A 15056-nucleotide genomic window follows, 5' to 3' on the forward strand; every position below is an offset into this window, starting at 1 on the left:
TCTCATCTCTCAGACCACTCACCTTCCTCTCAGCCCTCCTTCATCAGGAAACAGATGCATGTGGACAAGCACCGCCCCCCCCCCCCCCCCCCCCGCCCCAAGCATGGTATGCCCCCTTTGGTAGAGGGCGGCAGCATCTGTGACTGCCCACCTTGGGCTCCCAGAGCATGGGGTGATTTAGAACCACAGCGGCTTGTTCGCTCTCATCTCCTTGCCCTGGCGGGAGGGGTAAGCAATACCAGTTTTTCACATTATTCTCCACATTCTTCACCCTGGTCCTGTGCCTCAAATAACTCTCCTGTAGAGCAAATGTCTTTGTCTCCAGTCCTAAGTGCGGTAAGGAAACCTCTGAGGTCTGACTTCCATCTCTGCAGGGAAGATGAGCTGCCCCCACCCTAGCATGATGGCCATGTGATCGGTGTCATGTAGGGTCTGCATCCAGAACTCTACCTAGAGACCTGCATGCTAGATGGGGACTCTGGGACACACAGCCACATATTCCTAGGTTGGCACTCCAGATGCCAAGCCCCACGTGCCTGTCTCCATGAGGATCAGCAACCCCAACTTCTCCCCTTACAAAAAATAAGTGTCCCCTTTCCTCCCGAGTGTCCTACTGCAGGACCCCGGAGGGCCTGGAGAGTCAGTGTACAGGGAGCAGGGATGACGGTGTATAGTGATAATCCGCCAGGGCTGATTTCAGGAAGTTTGGCAACCTCAAAATAACTTATTTTCCCCATCTCTAGCTCACAAATTCTATTAACCGAAGAAAAAGGTGCAAAAAAAATTTCCTATTACATTAATTATATTAATCAGTAATAGGAAAGTGCTATATTAAGCTTAATTTACAGCACAAAGTGATATTTACCAAAGTACCTTCTACAAAGAAAACTGTTGCTATCTTAAAGAGAGAAAGGGACCAAGCGTTCTGGTTAAAAGGTGATGAGGAGAAATCATGTAAATAAGGGGAGGGAGGGAAACACAAACCAAATGGAACATACTGAATATTCGTGGCCTGGTCTGGAGCAGAAGAGAGAACCACCTGCACATTATAAACCTGTAGTTTATGAGAAGAGGATTTGCCAACCAACCAGTTACCAAGCAGAGCTGCTCAGCCACATGCAGGGTGCTGGCATGTGTCACAGGAGGTCATCCACGCGGTGGGGCCCATGCTTGAGGGCACTATATTGGTCCCTCCTGCACAGTGGGGCACAAAGAGCTGTATGGAGTATCTAGAATAAGATCTGGAACCATCCATGACAAACTGTGACTCTGGTTACCTTTGGGGGAATGGGGGCGAGGAGAATAGGAACAGAGAGGGTGATTAATGGGAATATCAACTTGTAATATATTTTTATTTTATTTTTTGCAAAGAGTATGTATTCATTTATCACATGTATACTTTTGTAGAAGGTGCACTGGCATAGGTTGCCCCACTGGGTTTAGGTATCAGCTCTATCTGCTTCTTCCTACTAGTGTCTAGCTTTGGGCAAGTCACTAAAACCCTTGAGCCTCAGGTTTCTTGTCTGTAAAATGGAAGCGTTAATACCTAACTCCCAGGGTTGTTGTGTTGACTGAGACTGTAACAGGAAGTACTTGAAATTCAGTTGGTCCTGAATAAATAATTAAGAAAATAGATTATTGCCCAGACCAGAGGTAATGTAGGCTTCTGAGGATGGTAGCAAAGAAAATGAGAAGAGAAAGATGGGAAGACATTTCAGAGACATGACAGAAAATAAGACGATTTGCTAACAAAAGGAAGCCTCCTTGTCTACACCTGTTCACCCTCCCTGGCTGTCTGCGTTCTCCTCTCAGGCTTCCAGACCCCGCTGCTACAGGAGAATCTGAAGGGAAAAGAGAGAAACAAATGGAATAGAATGAATTTAAAACCAAATAAAGTCCATGATGATTCTTTTAAAGATTTCTGTGTTGCAATGGCTATTTTGTAAAGAATTTGCAAAGCCCCTGCTTTCTGTAAAGGAGTAGGTGTCCCCATCCTGGAGACATCCCACTCATAACATATCTCATCATGATAGCCTCCTTCCATCTCTCCCTCTAAACTGTTCTCCAGGGAGGCATATCACTCCCAAGGAGGCAATAATTGCTTCTTGAGGAACAAAATATATATAGTACACAACAGATATAGAGTATATCTGTGGTATTAAATTTTTATGAAACAGCATTATAAAAATATATCTAAAAAGGCTCCTTAGAGGGCATGATAATAAAAAAAGTTGGAAAGACTGCTCTATAGGGTAAGCACTTTGGAGATGAGGATTCTAAACTGTACTGTGAAATCCTCCATGCTGAGAAGAAATGCCTGTGCCTAATAAGGATTAATGACAATATACTGGAGGGAGGGAAGGGGGAAGGCCGGGGCGGGGGGGGGGGGGGGGAGAAGGAGGGAGGGAGGGACGCACCTGCATTTCGCATCCATCTTAAGCTACCGACAAGGGACATCATTCAATGGGCTTAAACAATCAGCACGATTGGCCCACTTCACTGTTAGTTCGTTGGTAGGTAGTGAGATGCTTCAGAAATCTCAGCCCTAACAAAATAATCTCAAAAGGGAGGGCATCTTCTAGAAACTCCTCCAGAGCCTTCAACAACATTCCCCTCTTGGCCGCTTTGCCTGACTGAGTCACATGACTTTTCCAGAACCATCTCAGGCAAGGGGGTAGATTCCTCCTTAGCCCTGGAGCTGGTCCCCCCCGCACCCTTTCTTGCTCCCTCCAGTATATTATTAATCCAAAGGTGCAGAGGAGTGGCAAGAGTCTAAATAAAATCAGGATTCTGTGAGGAAGGAAGAAGGAACGGAAGGACACTGGTTAGACAAACAACGGAGTCCACTTATTACTGGCTCAAATGTTTCTGAGCAGTTTTATTAAGAGAAACGGGCTTCCACGGTGTTTCTTCCGTATTTTAATCGATCTTAACAAAGCAAACCATTTTTTTAAATTAATTATTTTGATCATATTTATTTTGGCTAGCTATTTAATTTAGACACACGAAATATAGTTGTACCTTTTCATGTTGTATGCACATTTTACAACATATTGTGGTCTCTTACTTAAGCCACCTTTCTTTAAGATTTTATTTATTTATTTGAGAGAGAGTGAGCAAGCACGAGTGGGGGAGGGGCGGAGAGAGAGGGAGACGCAGACTCCTTGCTTCTGCATCCGGCAGAGAGCCCGACGATGATGCTGGGCTGTATTCCAGGACACCAGCCAGCCGGGATCATGACCTGAGCCGAAGGCAGACACTTAACCAACTGAGCCACCCAGGCACCCCTTATTTAAGCAACCTTAAATAAATCTTGGGTTTTTTCTGCGGGAGGGTGTATGGTATCAGAAAAGGAACATAGATCTGAGAACCGAGGGACCAGGCTTGTAGTCTTACCTTTTCTGAGTTAAGGGGGTGACACTGGGCAAGTCCTTTCCTGTCTCTGAACTTTGGTTTTCTTGGAAATAAAGATTAGCAAAGTCTCTTCCATCTCTAAGATTCAGTGTCTTGGAATATACTTCTACTATATTATAGATTGTCAAGATTTGTGCAGTTTTACTTATATCAGTGCTTTTGCTAAATATTTTGAGTCCTGTTTATAATTTTCTGACATTGGGAACAGAAGCAATCTCTCAATTATAATGGTGTTGTAATAGGAAAATATAATCAATTTACCCATAAACCATGTCACATCATGGCTTCCAAAAGGGAATATTTGTAGCAACAGAAGAAGCCTGCTGGATACAGTTTTAAATGACCACACTCAATTGTTTGGATGGATGGCTGGCTGGATGGCTGGCTGGATGGCTGGCTGGCTGGATGGCTGGCTGGATAGATAGATAACTGAATGAACAAATGTTCTTGCTTTTTAATATTAGGTATAATTCACTGGTGACACTGAGGAAATGAAGTGCCAGGTATGTATCTTTCAGCATTAAAGGCACTGGATATTGCCCCTATTCTAATAATAGACCAATGGAGGGCTCTTCAGCCTGTGTCCACATTCATATTACACTCTATTTGCCAGTTTCCCAAAGGGCCTACTGGCATTTTCATTAGACTCTCTGCTTTCTCTCCATTAACACATCTCAACATGTGTTGCCCTTGCTGAGAGAAGCCAGTGACCACACTGAGGTCTATAATGGCCAGGAAAATCTCTGGTGGTAGTCACATTTCTCTGGTCACTTTCCCCATAAGGATTATGAGATTTGGGGGCTCTGGATGGCCCAGTCGGTTGAGCCTCCAACTGTTGATCTCAGCTCAGGTCTTGAGCTCAGGGTCATGAGTTCAAGCTCCGTGTTGGACTCCATGCTGGACGAGGAGCATACTTTAAAAAAAAAAAAAAAAAGGATTATGAGGTCTATAAGTTGCTACTAATGAGTCTGAGTGTGTTTGCTTTTTATGCACTTCCCCACATAAGAATAGTAAATAAATACACAAGCACAAATACCACACACACATTGAGCCACTTACAAAGCCAGTAAAAATTTTAGATTAAGAGTAGTGACAAATTATCAATGTTTCTTACACGAAATTGCCATCTAGAAGGATTATTTTGAAAGCAGTTTTTCATTTTAGACTAATAAATTAACATAATCAAGTATTTCCAATCAATATATAAAGTCTAACTGACAAAAGTGAATTCTAACAGCTCAGGCTCAGAAACTCCAGGGCATAGGCTTCCTCAAGTGCCCCTTCAGCTGGAGACCTCCACAGTCACCCCTACCCTGTGATTGTGCTTTCGTGGCCTCTTCCTGCTGGGGCCATCTGGCTGATTAGAAGGAGTGAAGGACGCTGGTGACAAGCCCTCAGGGCACTACCCCAACCCTTTGGGAAACAGAAGGAAATGCTTAGGACTCTAATTAGAGACCCAGGAACCACTAATAAATAGTTCAAGCAGTCTCAAAGAGAAGAGGGTACGGGTCTGGAGGAAGAGATCCCTTCATGTGCCATATTCCACATTCTCCGTTAGTGTCCTCCTTTCATTTTAGGAGAGTCTCTAGCTTTTTTTGTTTGTCTTAATTACAAATCTGAGTGTCCAACCATGTCCCTATTATTAAGAACCTAAGAATATCTGCTTTGTGTCAGGCCTATGAGCTATTTAGGCATTCATTTATACGTGTCTGTTATGCACCACAGGTGTGGAGCAAAATTCTGGGAATTTAAGACAAATAAGATAAAATTGTGCCCTGAAAGTGCTTGAAACAGCTGATTTGATACTCCCTCCCCATGGCCCCGTGTTTATATGTCTTTCTTTTTTTTCCCCTCTGTTTATTTTGGAATTCTTGATCACTATAGCCTGCAGAGTACAGGCTCCGAGCTCTGACCGGATTTGAATCGCAGTTCTACTTTTTATTTGTATGTGACTTGGACAAGTTACTTAATATTTCTGGGCCTTGGTTTCCTTATGTGCAAAGCGGGGGAAATGATAGCTTCGACTTTTAGAGGTGCTTAGAAGATGTTAAATGAATGCGACATGTTAGCTATTCTTACTAATACACCACATTGCCTTGTGCCATCAACAATGGCATTATCTTGCATTTCATCTTCATTAAAAATGTATAACTGAGATCAAAAAGGGACCATTGGAACTGTCATACAAATCAGAAGGTGGCTGAAACCCATTAAGTGGAATTCTGATTATTACTTCAATCAATAGAGAAGTTGAATGTTTCTTTACACATTTATTATCCCTTGTATCAGGGAAGATTTTCTGAGTCCTCCTATGTGAGTGTTTCTTAACCTACATTTGCGGCTATCCAGGCAACCGCATTTTGTCTTTTTTAGAGAAGAGGAAGCTTGTGCTTTCTTAAAAAATGGGATTACCCTCATTGTTCCCTCTGATTATAAGAGTAAGTCACTTTCGTTACAAATTTTTGGAAAATACAGCAAAGTATACATAGCAAAGAAAAAAAAATTACCCAAATCCCAACTGAAATAACAACTGGGAATATATGCATGTATATCTCTCTATGCATTTTTATGCATATATAATTAATAAAATAGTAAAATATAAGTTAACAATGGTTGAGAACTTACCATGTGCCAGACACTATTCTAAGCACTATACACATACTAACTTAATTTTCACAATACCCCGGTGAGATAGACTGCCAAGAGTAGCTCGTTTGACAGCTGAGGAAACCAAGACACAGAGATATTAAGTAATTTACTCATAGTCACACAGCTTTTTAGGGCCAGAGCCAGGAAAGGGTAGAGCCACCATTCAAAGCCAACCAGTGTGGCTTCTGAATTCACACACCAAACCACTATGCTATACTGCTTTCCCAAATTACAACAGGCTATTTTCACCTAAAAATGTAATGAAAAATTCTTTCCAGGTTCTTAATATATATCTATAATTTGGTAATTTAAGAAGCCTAGTAATATGCCATCATATATATGTACTCATATTTTTATTTACTTATTATAGAATAGTATTATTTATACCTTTATAAATATATACTTACATACTTAACAGCCTCCCAGTGTTGAAGATTTAGGCCACTTACCATTATAAGCAGTGACCATCATCCTTATAAACACAGATATATCCACGACTAATTATTTCCTCAGGATAAATACCTATAAGTAAAATGCTAGATTAAAGAGTATTTGCTTTTTATATACTTTCAAAGGTTGGTGCCAAGTTGCTCTCCAGGAGACCTCTAGCCAGCCGAGTATGAGTGTCTGTTTCCCTCACACTTTTGCCAACACTGATAAGATTTTCCTCAGGCTAAGTGAAAATATCATTGCTTTTCAAATTTCTATTTCCTTGACTAATCATTGACCGTTTCTTTATTAGTGAATTACCATGAATAAATCTTTTGAAAATTGTCTTATCCTGCTTTTTTCTAACATATTTTGTGAATTTTTCTTATTGATTATAATTTGTATTTGTGTATCAATATTAACATTTTGTCTGTTATTAGATGTTGAAATATTCCTCAGTTGTTTTGTTTTAAGATTTATGTACTTATTTGACAGAGAGACACAGCGAGAGAGGGAACACAAGCAGGGGGAGCGGGAGAGGGAGAAGCAGGCTTCCCGCCGAGCAGGGAGCCCGATGCAGGACTCGATCCCAGGACCCTGGGATCATGACCTGAGCCGAAGGCAGACGCTCAACGACTGAGCCACCCAGGCGCCCCTGTTTTCCTCAGTTTTAAAGAACTTATATTTTCACTTATATTTTCTTTTGGTCTTTTCAGGAAGAGGATTTTAAAAATTAAGATTTTCATGCAACAATTTAGGTGTGGCTAAGAAGAGCTGATACCGATTAAGGAAAGAAGGCATTCCTTAACCAAACCAGATAAAAATACTAAGTTGAAGGCCCAGAATGTTTTTTTTTTTTTTAAGATTTATTTATTTATTTCAGAGAGAGAGAGCACCAGCAGGGGTAGGAACAGAGGGAGAGGGAGAGAAATCCTCAAGCAGACTCCCTGCTCAGCCAGGAGCTGGAGCTGGGGTTCCACCCCAGGACCCTGAGATCATGACCTGAGCAGAAAGCAAGAGTCAGATGCTCAACTGACTGAGTCACCCAGGTGCCCCCAAAGACCCACTTTTTTGTGTGTTTTTGTTTTGTTTTGTTTTAAGATTCTATTTATTTGACAGAGACAACACAAGCAGGGGGAGTGGGAGAGGGAGAAGCAGGCCTCCCGCGGAGCCTGGGAGCCGATGTGGGCTCGATCCCAGGATCCTGGGATCATGACCCCAGCCGAAGGCAGACGCTTAACGACCGAGCCACCCAGGTGCCCCAAGACCCATGTTTTATAATAATTTTTAAGGTAGGGAGAAAGCAAAAATCAGCTTGATAGAGGAACAATTTCCCCAGACAAGGCACTGGAGGCTCAGAGTAACTAAGTGACCTGGCTAGAGTAACAGTATAATTAGTTGAGGAAACCAAACGGAACCGGGACCACCTGGCTTCAGAGTCTAAGCTCTACATCGCCCAACTTCTCTGAAAAACCAAGGCCACGTCTTCGGTCCCCGCACCTCCATGGTGCTTGTCCTCACTGTTTGCCGCTTTGGCTAAGATCTAGACGATTTCCTCATTGCCTCTCACGCTGGCTACGGAAACCGAATTCACCCGTAGAGGCCGGCCTCCTGGCAGTGTTTTGGTTGCTGGTTAGGTTATTTTACTTTGGGCTTTGCGAGGAGCAGTCGGCTGTGAGGTTGTCTCCATGCCCTGGCTCAGGGCCAGCCGTCTAAGTTTCGGGACCCAGTGCAAAATGAAAATGCGGGCCCCTTACTGAAGAAGGGGGTGAAAACCACAGGGGAAAAAGAAAGGCTTTTTCCCTTTTCCTCACAGGTTCTCTGGTGCCCCTTCGTGGTATTTTGTTTTGTTTTTTAAGTTTCTATTTAATGCCCCCCTCCCAGAGCACAGGGATACTCGCGGGGCGACTGAAGACTCGGGGACCCTGCGGTGGACTCCACACACGCACGGAGCATGCGCGCGCCCCCGCCTTCGCGGCTCCCAGGCCCGGCGCCGCGGGCCAGGGGGGCGCCCGGACTGGGGGCGCCGGGCCCAGGCAGCTGGCAGGCGGCAGCTCCGGAGGAGGCCGGGAGGAGGCGAGAGTCTCCCCGGGCTCCCAGGCTATGACCCACTGTCCCATTGGAGTGCCCTTAAAAGACACAAATTCAAAGATAAATCAGAATTGCACGAACGGCCCAGCTCGTCGTTCTGTAGGAGCGCCTCCTTCCTCCCTGAGCACGGGTCTGCGTGCACTGTGCCACATTTATCTTTTTTCCTCCTCCCCTCAGCGCCCCAGCCCGTTACCACCAAGCTGCTAGAGATAAGCCCAGGCAGCCCCAAGGAAAGACATGCCTTTTGTGTGAGGTCGGCGAGAGGGCCGCAAGTGCATTCCACTTAATTACCAGGAGAAATTCTCTAGAACTGCTTTTCATACTATTCCTAGAACCGATTAGCCAGAACCTTTCATTTAGATGCAACTTAAAGACGCAAAAAACAAATGACTACGGTACTGTATTTTAGCCGCTTAAAGGGCTCCATTTGTTAAGCTTAAGCAGATGAATAGCTTGCCAGAAATACACCGAACAGCACTTGGGCCTGGTGAATGCATAACAATGACAGCTGCAAAGTCACAAAGGAAGTACCATTTAGGTGGCATTTGCTAATGAGTTGTATTTGGGGAGAGAAAGAAAAAAGTTGTTAAAGTAATGACAGCCAAAGCCAAAATAGAAACCTTCTCCCCATCTACTTTATGAATTAACAGCTGGATTATCGGTTTGGAATCTGATGTAGGTGGTCGTAGAAACCATATACACAGGATGCTTTTACAATTGCCTGACGGTAACATTTGCTTTTCCTCTCGTAAAGACGTGTTAACGAGGTAAATACATATACTTACGAGAAAACAGAATTTCTGCAGATAAGCAGATGAGTTTCACAATTCCAGTGACCACAGTTTAAAGCAGTGCTAGAAAATATGATACTAATTTTAAAATGTTTTCTCCAGTTTTAAAGTTATGTGTCCGGGCACCTGGGTGGCTCAGATGAAGCTAATTTTTTAAAAACCATGTTTGAGGGCGCCTGGGTGGCTCAGTTGGTTAAGCGTCTGCCTTCAGCTCAGGTCATGATCCCAGGGTCCTGGGATCGAGCCCCGCATCAGGTTCCCTGCTTGGCAGGAAGCCTGCTTCTCCCTCTCCCACTCTCCCTGCTTGTGTTCCTCCTCTTGCTGTGTCTCTCTGTGTCAAATAAATAAAATCTTAAAAAATAATAATAATAAAGTTATGTGTCAGAATATGTTAACGAAAGAGTTTCACGAACTTTGAATTCAAGCAAAGATTTTAAAAATTAATTTTGTCATTTCTTCCTTTTCATCTGTTCATTCAAAGATGGTTTTTATTTTTTTTAAAGATTTTATTTATTTATTTGACAATGAGAGAGAGCACAGCAGGGGGAGTGGCAGGCAGAGGGAGAAGGAGAAGCAGACTCTCCGCTGAGCAGGGAGCCCGATGTGGGACTCTATCCCAGGACCCCGGGGATCATGACCTGAGCCAAAGGCAGTTGCTTAACCAACTGAGCCACCCAGGCGCCCTCAAAGATGGTTTTTAAAAAATTAGCTTCATTGGGGGCACCTGGGTGGCTCAGCATCTGACTCTTAATCTCAGCTCAGGTCTTGAACTCAATGTCAAGTGGTCAAGCCTAGTGTGGATTCGACTTTTAAAAAAATAAATAAAATAAAATTAGCTTAATTGCTTTTCAAACTAAAGAGCCTAATCTTAACATAGGTGATTTTGAATTGCATTGATAATAACATAAGCTCCATAGCAAACATGTCCCTGAATTCATACAGTCCTGTCAATTTGCCAATGAATAGACTGATCAGAGAAGTGGCCTGTTGCTGAATGACACTTGAAATGTTCCTGTGTGTTATACACAAAATAAAGACACTTAGCCGTTTTTGAAAAGTGTCGAGACATTGTATGCTCTGGTTGAAAGATAACTGAACTGTGTTATTCCAGCTCTAGGGACATTTTAATTTAATTTGAGACGAGTAAGCAACATCTGCTGCGGAAAGCAGGGCAAACAGAAACGAGGGACACAGAAGCAACCTGTCCAGTCTTTATCTTCAGTCCTTTCTCCTTCTTCCAAATTGTAGCCTTTCTATCTTCTAATCTTGACCAATTTTGTAAACCTCTCACTCTAATCTTAATCTTCATTCCTTTCTTGATTGAAACCCTGAATAAATCAACCTGTCCAACACACACAAGACAAAAACACTAGGTTCTAAAAGTTGTGTGGGTGAGGGTGAGTCAATGCCCAATGTATAATACAGTGGGGCTGGCTACTCTCAAAATGTGGATTAATTCTTTTGTGCCCTGTCAGTTCTCCCCTATTCTCCCACTTGACTGGTGCTGCCTTCCTCCCTCCACCCCCGCTGTCCTCCCTACATCCTACTTGAACATCCTACACCCACCCTTGCTCATTTCATCCTTCCAAAGCTTTCTTATGTTCATCATGCCCCATGCCAGTGGTTCTCAAAATGAGCACAGGTAGTATTGTTTGGGAATCAGTTCCCAGCTCTTCAGCATCCATATGGGCTTTTTATTAAAACCTTTCTACTGCAAAAAGAGCCTGTGGTTCACGTGTCCTTCTGGTTCTCTGTTCTCATCTGCCTTTTACAGGTGCCCTTCTCTCACCTAAAAGAATGAAGTCACACCTCTCTTCTGTCGGGACTCAATACAGTTGTGGGCTTAACACTCTCTGAGGCAAGAAAGACAAAATCAATTTGAAATGGTAGTGTTGCTGTTGAGACTCTAATGGCCGGCTAACATCCTTTTTGCAAGTCAAGTGACTTCTGATTCTTTAAAAAAAAGAAAGAAAGAAAGAAAGCTGATAAATCATTAAAAATCATTTTCTCAACAGATCATTCTGTGATTTTGTTAGAATACATCTTTGAGAAGCGAGTTACTTTCCTGCAACAAAACTCTTTCCATTACCGTCTACTTATTCCGTGACCAAAATTTCTCAGCACATCTATAAAAATAATAAATACGATGAGAATTGGAGTTGAACCCTATCTTTGTCTACCATAAGTGATATTCATCTATGAACATGTGAAATAACTTTATAAGCACCCCACCTATCTCATTGAGCTACAGTTCTAATAGCATCTTATCATTATATTTAGTAACTACTAATATAATGTAATTTGTAATATAATGATGTTGAGGACCTATTGAGTACTACTAATAATTACAATAACTCAACTGCAGAAGAAAATCTTTACACTTAGGGTCCTGTGGTCAAAAAATTAATTTCAATTTACATACATATTTTTGTTTCAAAAATATATTTAAAACTTTAAAGCATAGAAATCATTAGGATAAAATTTCTATCAGGGAATAGAATAGAAATATGATTTCATAAGGATTAAGGAAAAAAAAGGACGATATAAAATTTCCCTCACATATGCCCATGTCTTTCTTATCACCATGGAATTTGGGCTCAGCTAAGTACATTGAAAATTACATATCAAGTTTATTTCCAATACAATAAAAGTGGAAATTACCTTCTTTGCAACTATGTAAGCTTAAGTTGAAAGTTTTTAGAGATCAACTTACACGGGTGCAAAGAACACATAGCTTTCGGAAAATTCTCTTTGGGGATATAGAAGCAAAAAGTCCGAAGACCACTGGACTGCCCTATTCCAGTCTATGAATGTTACCATCCAGAATGTTCTGCTTCCAGCTATGGTGCAGTGGTCAAGAGCACACGTTCAGCAGTCAGGAAGACGTAAGCGTAAGTCCTGGGACACCCAGGGTGCAACTCTTGAGATACTCACTCCCAGGTTCAAGTGGGTCAACCTGCACTTGCGCAGACCCGAGAGTTTGCCTCCTTCAATTCTGCTCCCTGTGTGCCTCATCGCCTCACCTTAGTCCTTCCCACTTATTACTGAGTAATCGCAGTAAATTATTTTGTTTCTCTGAGCCTCGGTGTTCCCAGTGACAAACAGTGAAAATAATGCTGTTTTACAGAGGTGCGCAGGGGTCTTAAAGTAGAGAATATGCAGAGTACTTGGCAAAGTGGTCACCGGTTGGATCTCCGGGGCTGTTTGCTGACACAGAGGCGGGCCTCTGAGAAGCCAATCCATAGTAAGGCCATAGTCACCAAAAGGCTTTAAGGATTCTCAGTCCCAGAGGTTTGATGTCAGAAGGCCCTTGGGGAGGTGGTGTTTTCACACACATGCACGCCGTCCAGCATGCGTGCACACACACGAACACACGTGTGCAGGTGCACACAGCTGCGGGGGAGGCTTCACCCCTGTGCTCCCGTCTTCCTCTTGCCCCTGCTTACACTGAGCTGTGCCCTTTCGGTGCTCAGGAATGTCCCTATTTTTCAAAACCAATCTGAAAAGGGAGGGGAGCTTGCCTTCTCATTGCAATGAGCATAGATATAAGCACTCAGTCCACGTAATTCTTCACACATAGTACCATACAACCTAGCAGCATGTTCTCTACAAAGGCATCGTTCATGAAAATATTAAAAGGTACCGGAAGGCTGGCTTCCCCATGAGTGCGATGGATAATTCTATGAGAAACCTAGTGAGGGTTTGCTAAATCTCCTTTCCCTCCCTTGCCTGTCAGTCCACTGAGGCTGCTACAGCAAAAATACCACAGACTGGGGGGCTTAAAAACAATAGAAATGTATTTCTCACAGTTCGGGAGGCTGGGAAGTCCCAGATCAAGGTACCAGTAGGTTTGGTGTCTGCTGAGGACATGCTTCCTGGTTCGTCGATGGCTGTCTTCTTGCTGTCAACTCACACGGTGAAAGGAGACAAGAAAGCAGAAAACTCTCTGTGGTCTCTTTTATGAGATCATTAATCTCGCTCATAAGGGCTCTATCTACCCTTATGACCCAAACACCTCCCCAACCCTCCACCTCCTAATACCACCGCACTGGGCATTAGGTTTCAACATACAAATTTTGGGGGACATAGACATTCAGATCAGAGCACTGCCCCCTGGTCGGACCTGCCTGCAAGATTTGCTTCCACCCCTCAAGCACCCGGCTACTGACACTGAGTGTGGATTACACAGGGCACGATTCTGTACAAGACGCAGACCTGAGTAAGCACAATGCTCACCTTCGGTTAGCTTAAAATTAAGAGAATATAGTTGATTTCTTTTCTTTGCTGCTTATTTTCTCTAGTCTCACAACACCAAAACAGGGATTTTTCACAATAATGTCCTGAGTCATGCCCAGAGTCACAGAGAGGCTAAGTGCTCAGTCAAGCCCGCTATATAAGAGAATTTTATTCACTTAAATATTCATCATTAACAAATGTTTCGGAGTACCTCTCATATGCCAGGCAACTATGTATGTGTAGAGGATAAAGGAGAAGCCAAATAGGAAAAAAAGTCCCTGCTCTCATGATTTTTTTTTTTGATAGGGTGGGGGTGGAGGAGGTATCTTTCTTAATAAAATTAAAACTCAAACCCTCAAAGCTTAGGCAGCCAGGGAGATCCCAGCCTGTCTCATAAGCTCTTGGGTCTGTTACTTCAAGCACCATTTATCCTGACCTCAGGGATCTGGCATACCCCCTTTATCTATCTACAGCATCATAAGGCCAGTGAACAGAAGCCAGCCTGCTGCCTATTTCTGTAAATAAAGTTTTATTGGAACCCAGCCACACTCATTCACTCACGTGTTGTCTGTGGTCGCTTTTGCACTAAAATAGCAGACTTGAGTAGTTGTGACAGAGAACATTTTTTTGACAGAACCACAAACCCTAAAATATTTACTATCTGATCCTTAGGAGAAAAGACCAACTTCTAGCTTAGAGGAGTAGCCCATGCCTGCACCTGCCCTTAGCTCCCCCTGGCATATATGAAAAAGGCTCAGACTTTCAAAAAGATTTTACTAAATATTTTCAGAAAACAAAACGGAAATGAATACAGAGAATAGAATAATCATACAAATATTCTGACCCTGGACTTTGGTATCTGACCCTGTCATAGTTGACTTAACAGAGCATGTTCCTCATTTCCTTAGTCTCTATAGTCTGACTGAGCCCCAGAGGCAAACCCAGAGCTACAAACTCATGATTTCCCCTCCTCCCAGCCTGGTTCTATGTGGACACCACGATCTTGCAATCCAACATTTGGGAGCTACTTCCTGGACATCTGCCGGTCAAAACCCCAACAAACTCCCATTCCACAGTTTTTCTGGGAGTATTTTCTCTCCACTTTCCATAAGCATTCACATGCTGCAGGTTTTCCTCTAATGACTGACCCAGTCAACGATCCCAATCCCTCAGAAACGGTGTTGTCTAGACTTCAAAACCAATAGTATAAAAACTCAGGATAAATAAAATATCCCAATGCAAGGGCCATTTAAACTGGTAGAGAATGATGGTCAATCGAAGGATGATTTTATCCATTTCTCAACTCCCAACTTAAGAAACCCAATCCCCCAAAGAATATACAAATTACGTGAGTAAGTCAAATCTATAGATGGGCAATAATCTGAGAACTCCATGAATAAAGTCCATAAGTAAGTGGAAGTATAAATGAAGTTGCTGAGAGCGTAG

This window comes from Eumetopias jubatus, unplaced genomic scaffold, assembly GCF_037043125.1.
Source record: "Eumetopias jubatus isolate StellerSeaLion01/CBP00866 unplaced genomic scaffold, mEumJub1_p1.0 scaffold_6, whole genome shotgun sequence".
In the NCBI taxonomy this organism is placed as follows: Eukaryota; Metazoa; Chordata; class Mammalia; order Carnivora; family Otariidae; genus Eumetopias; species Eumetopias jubatus.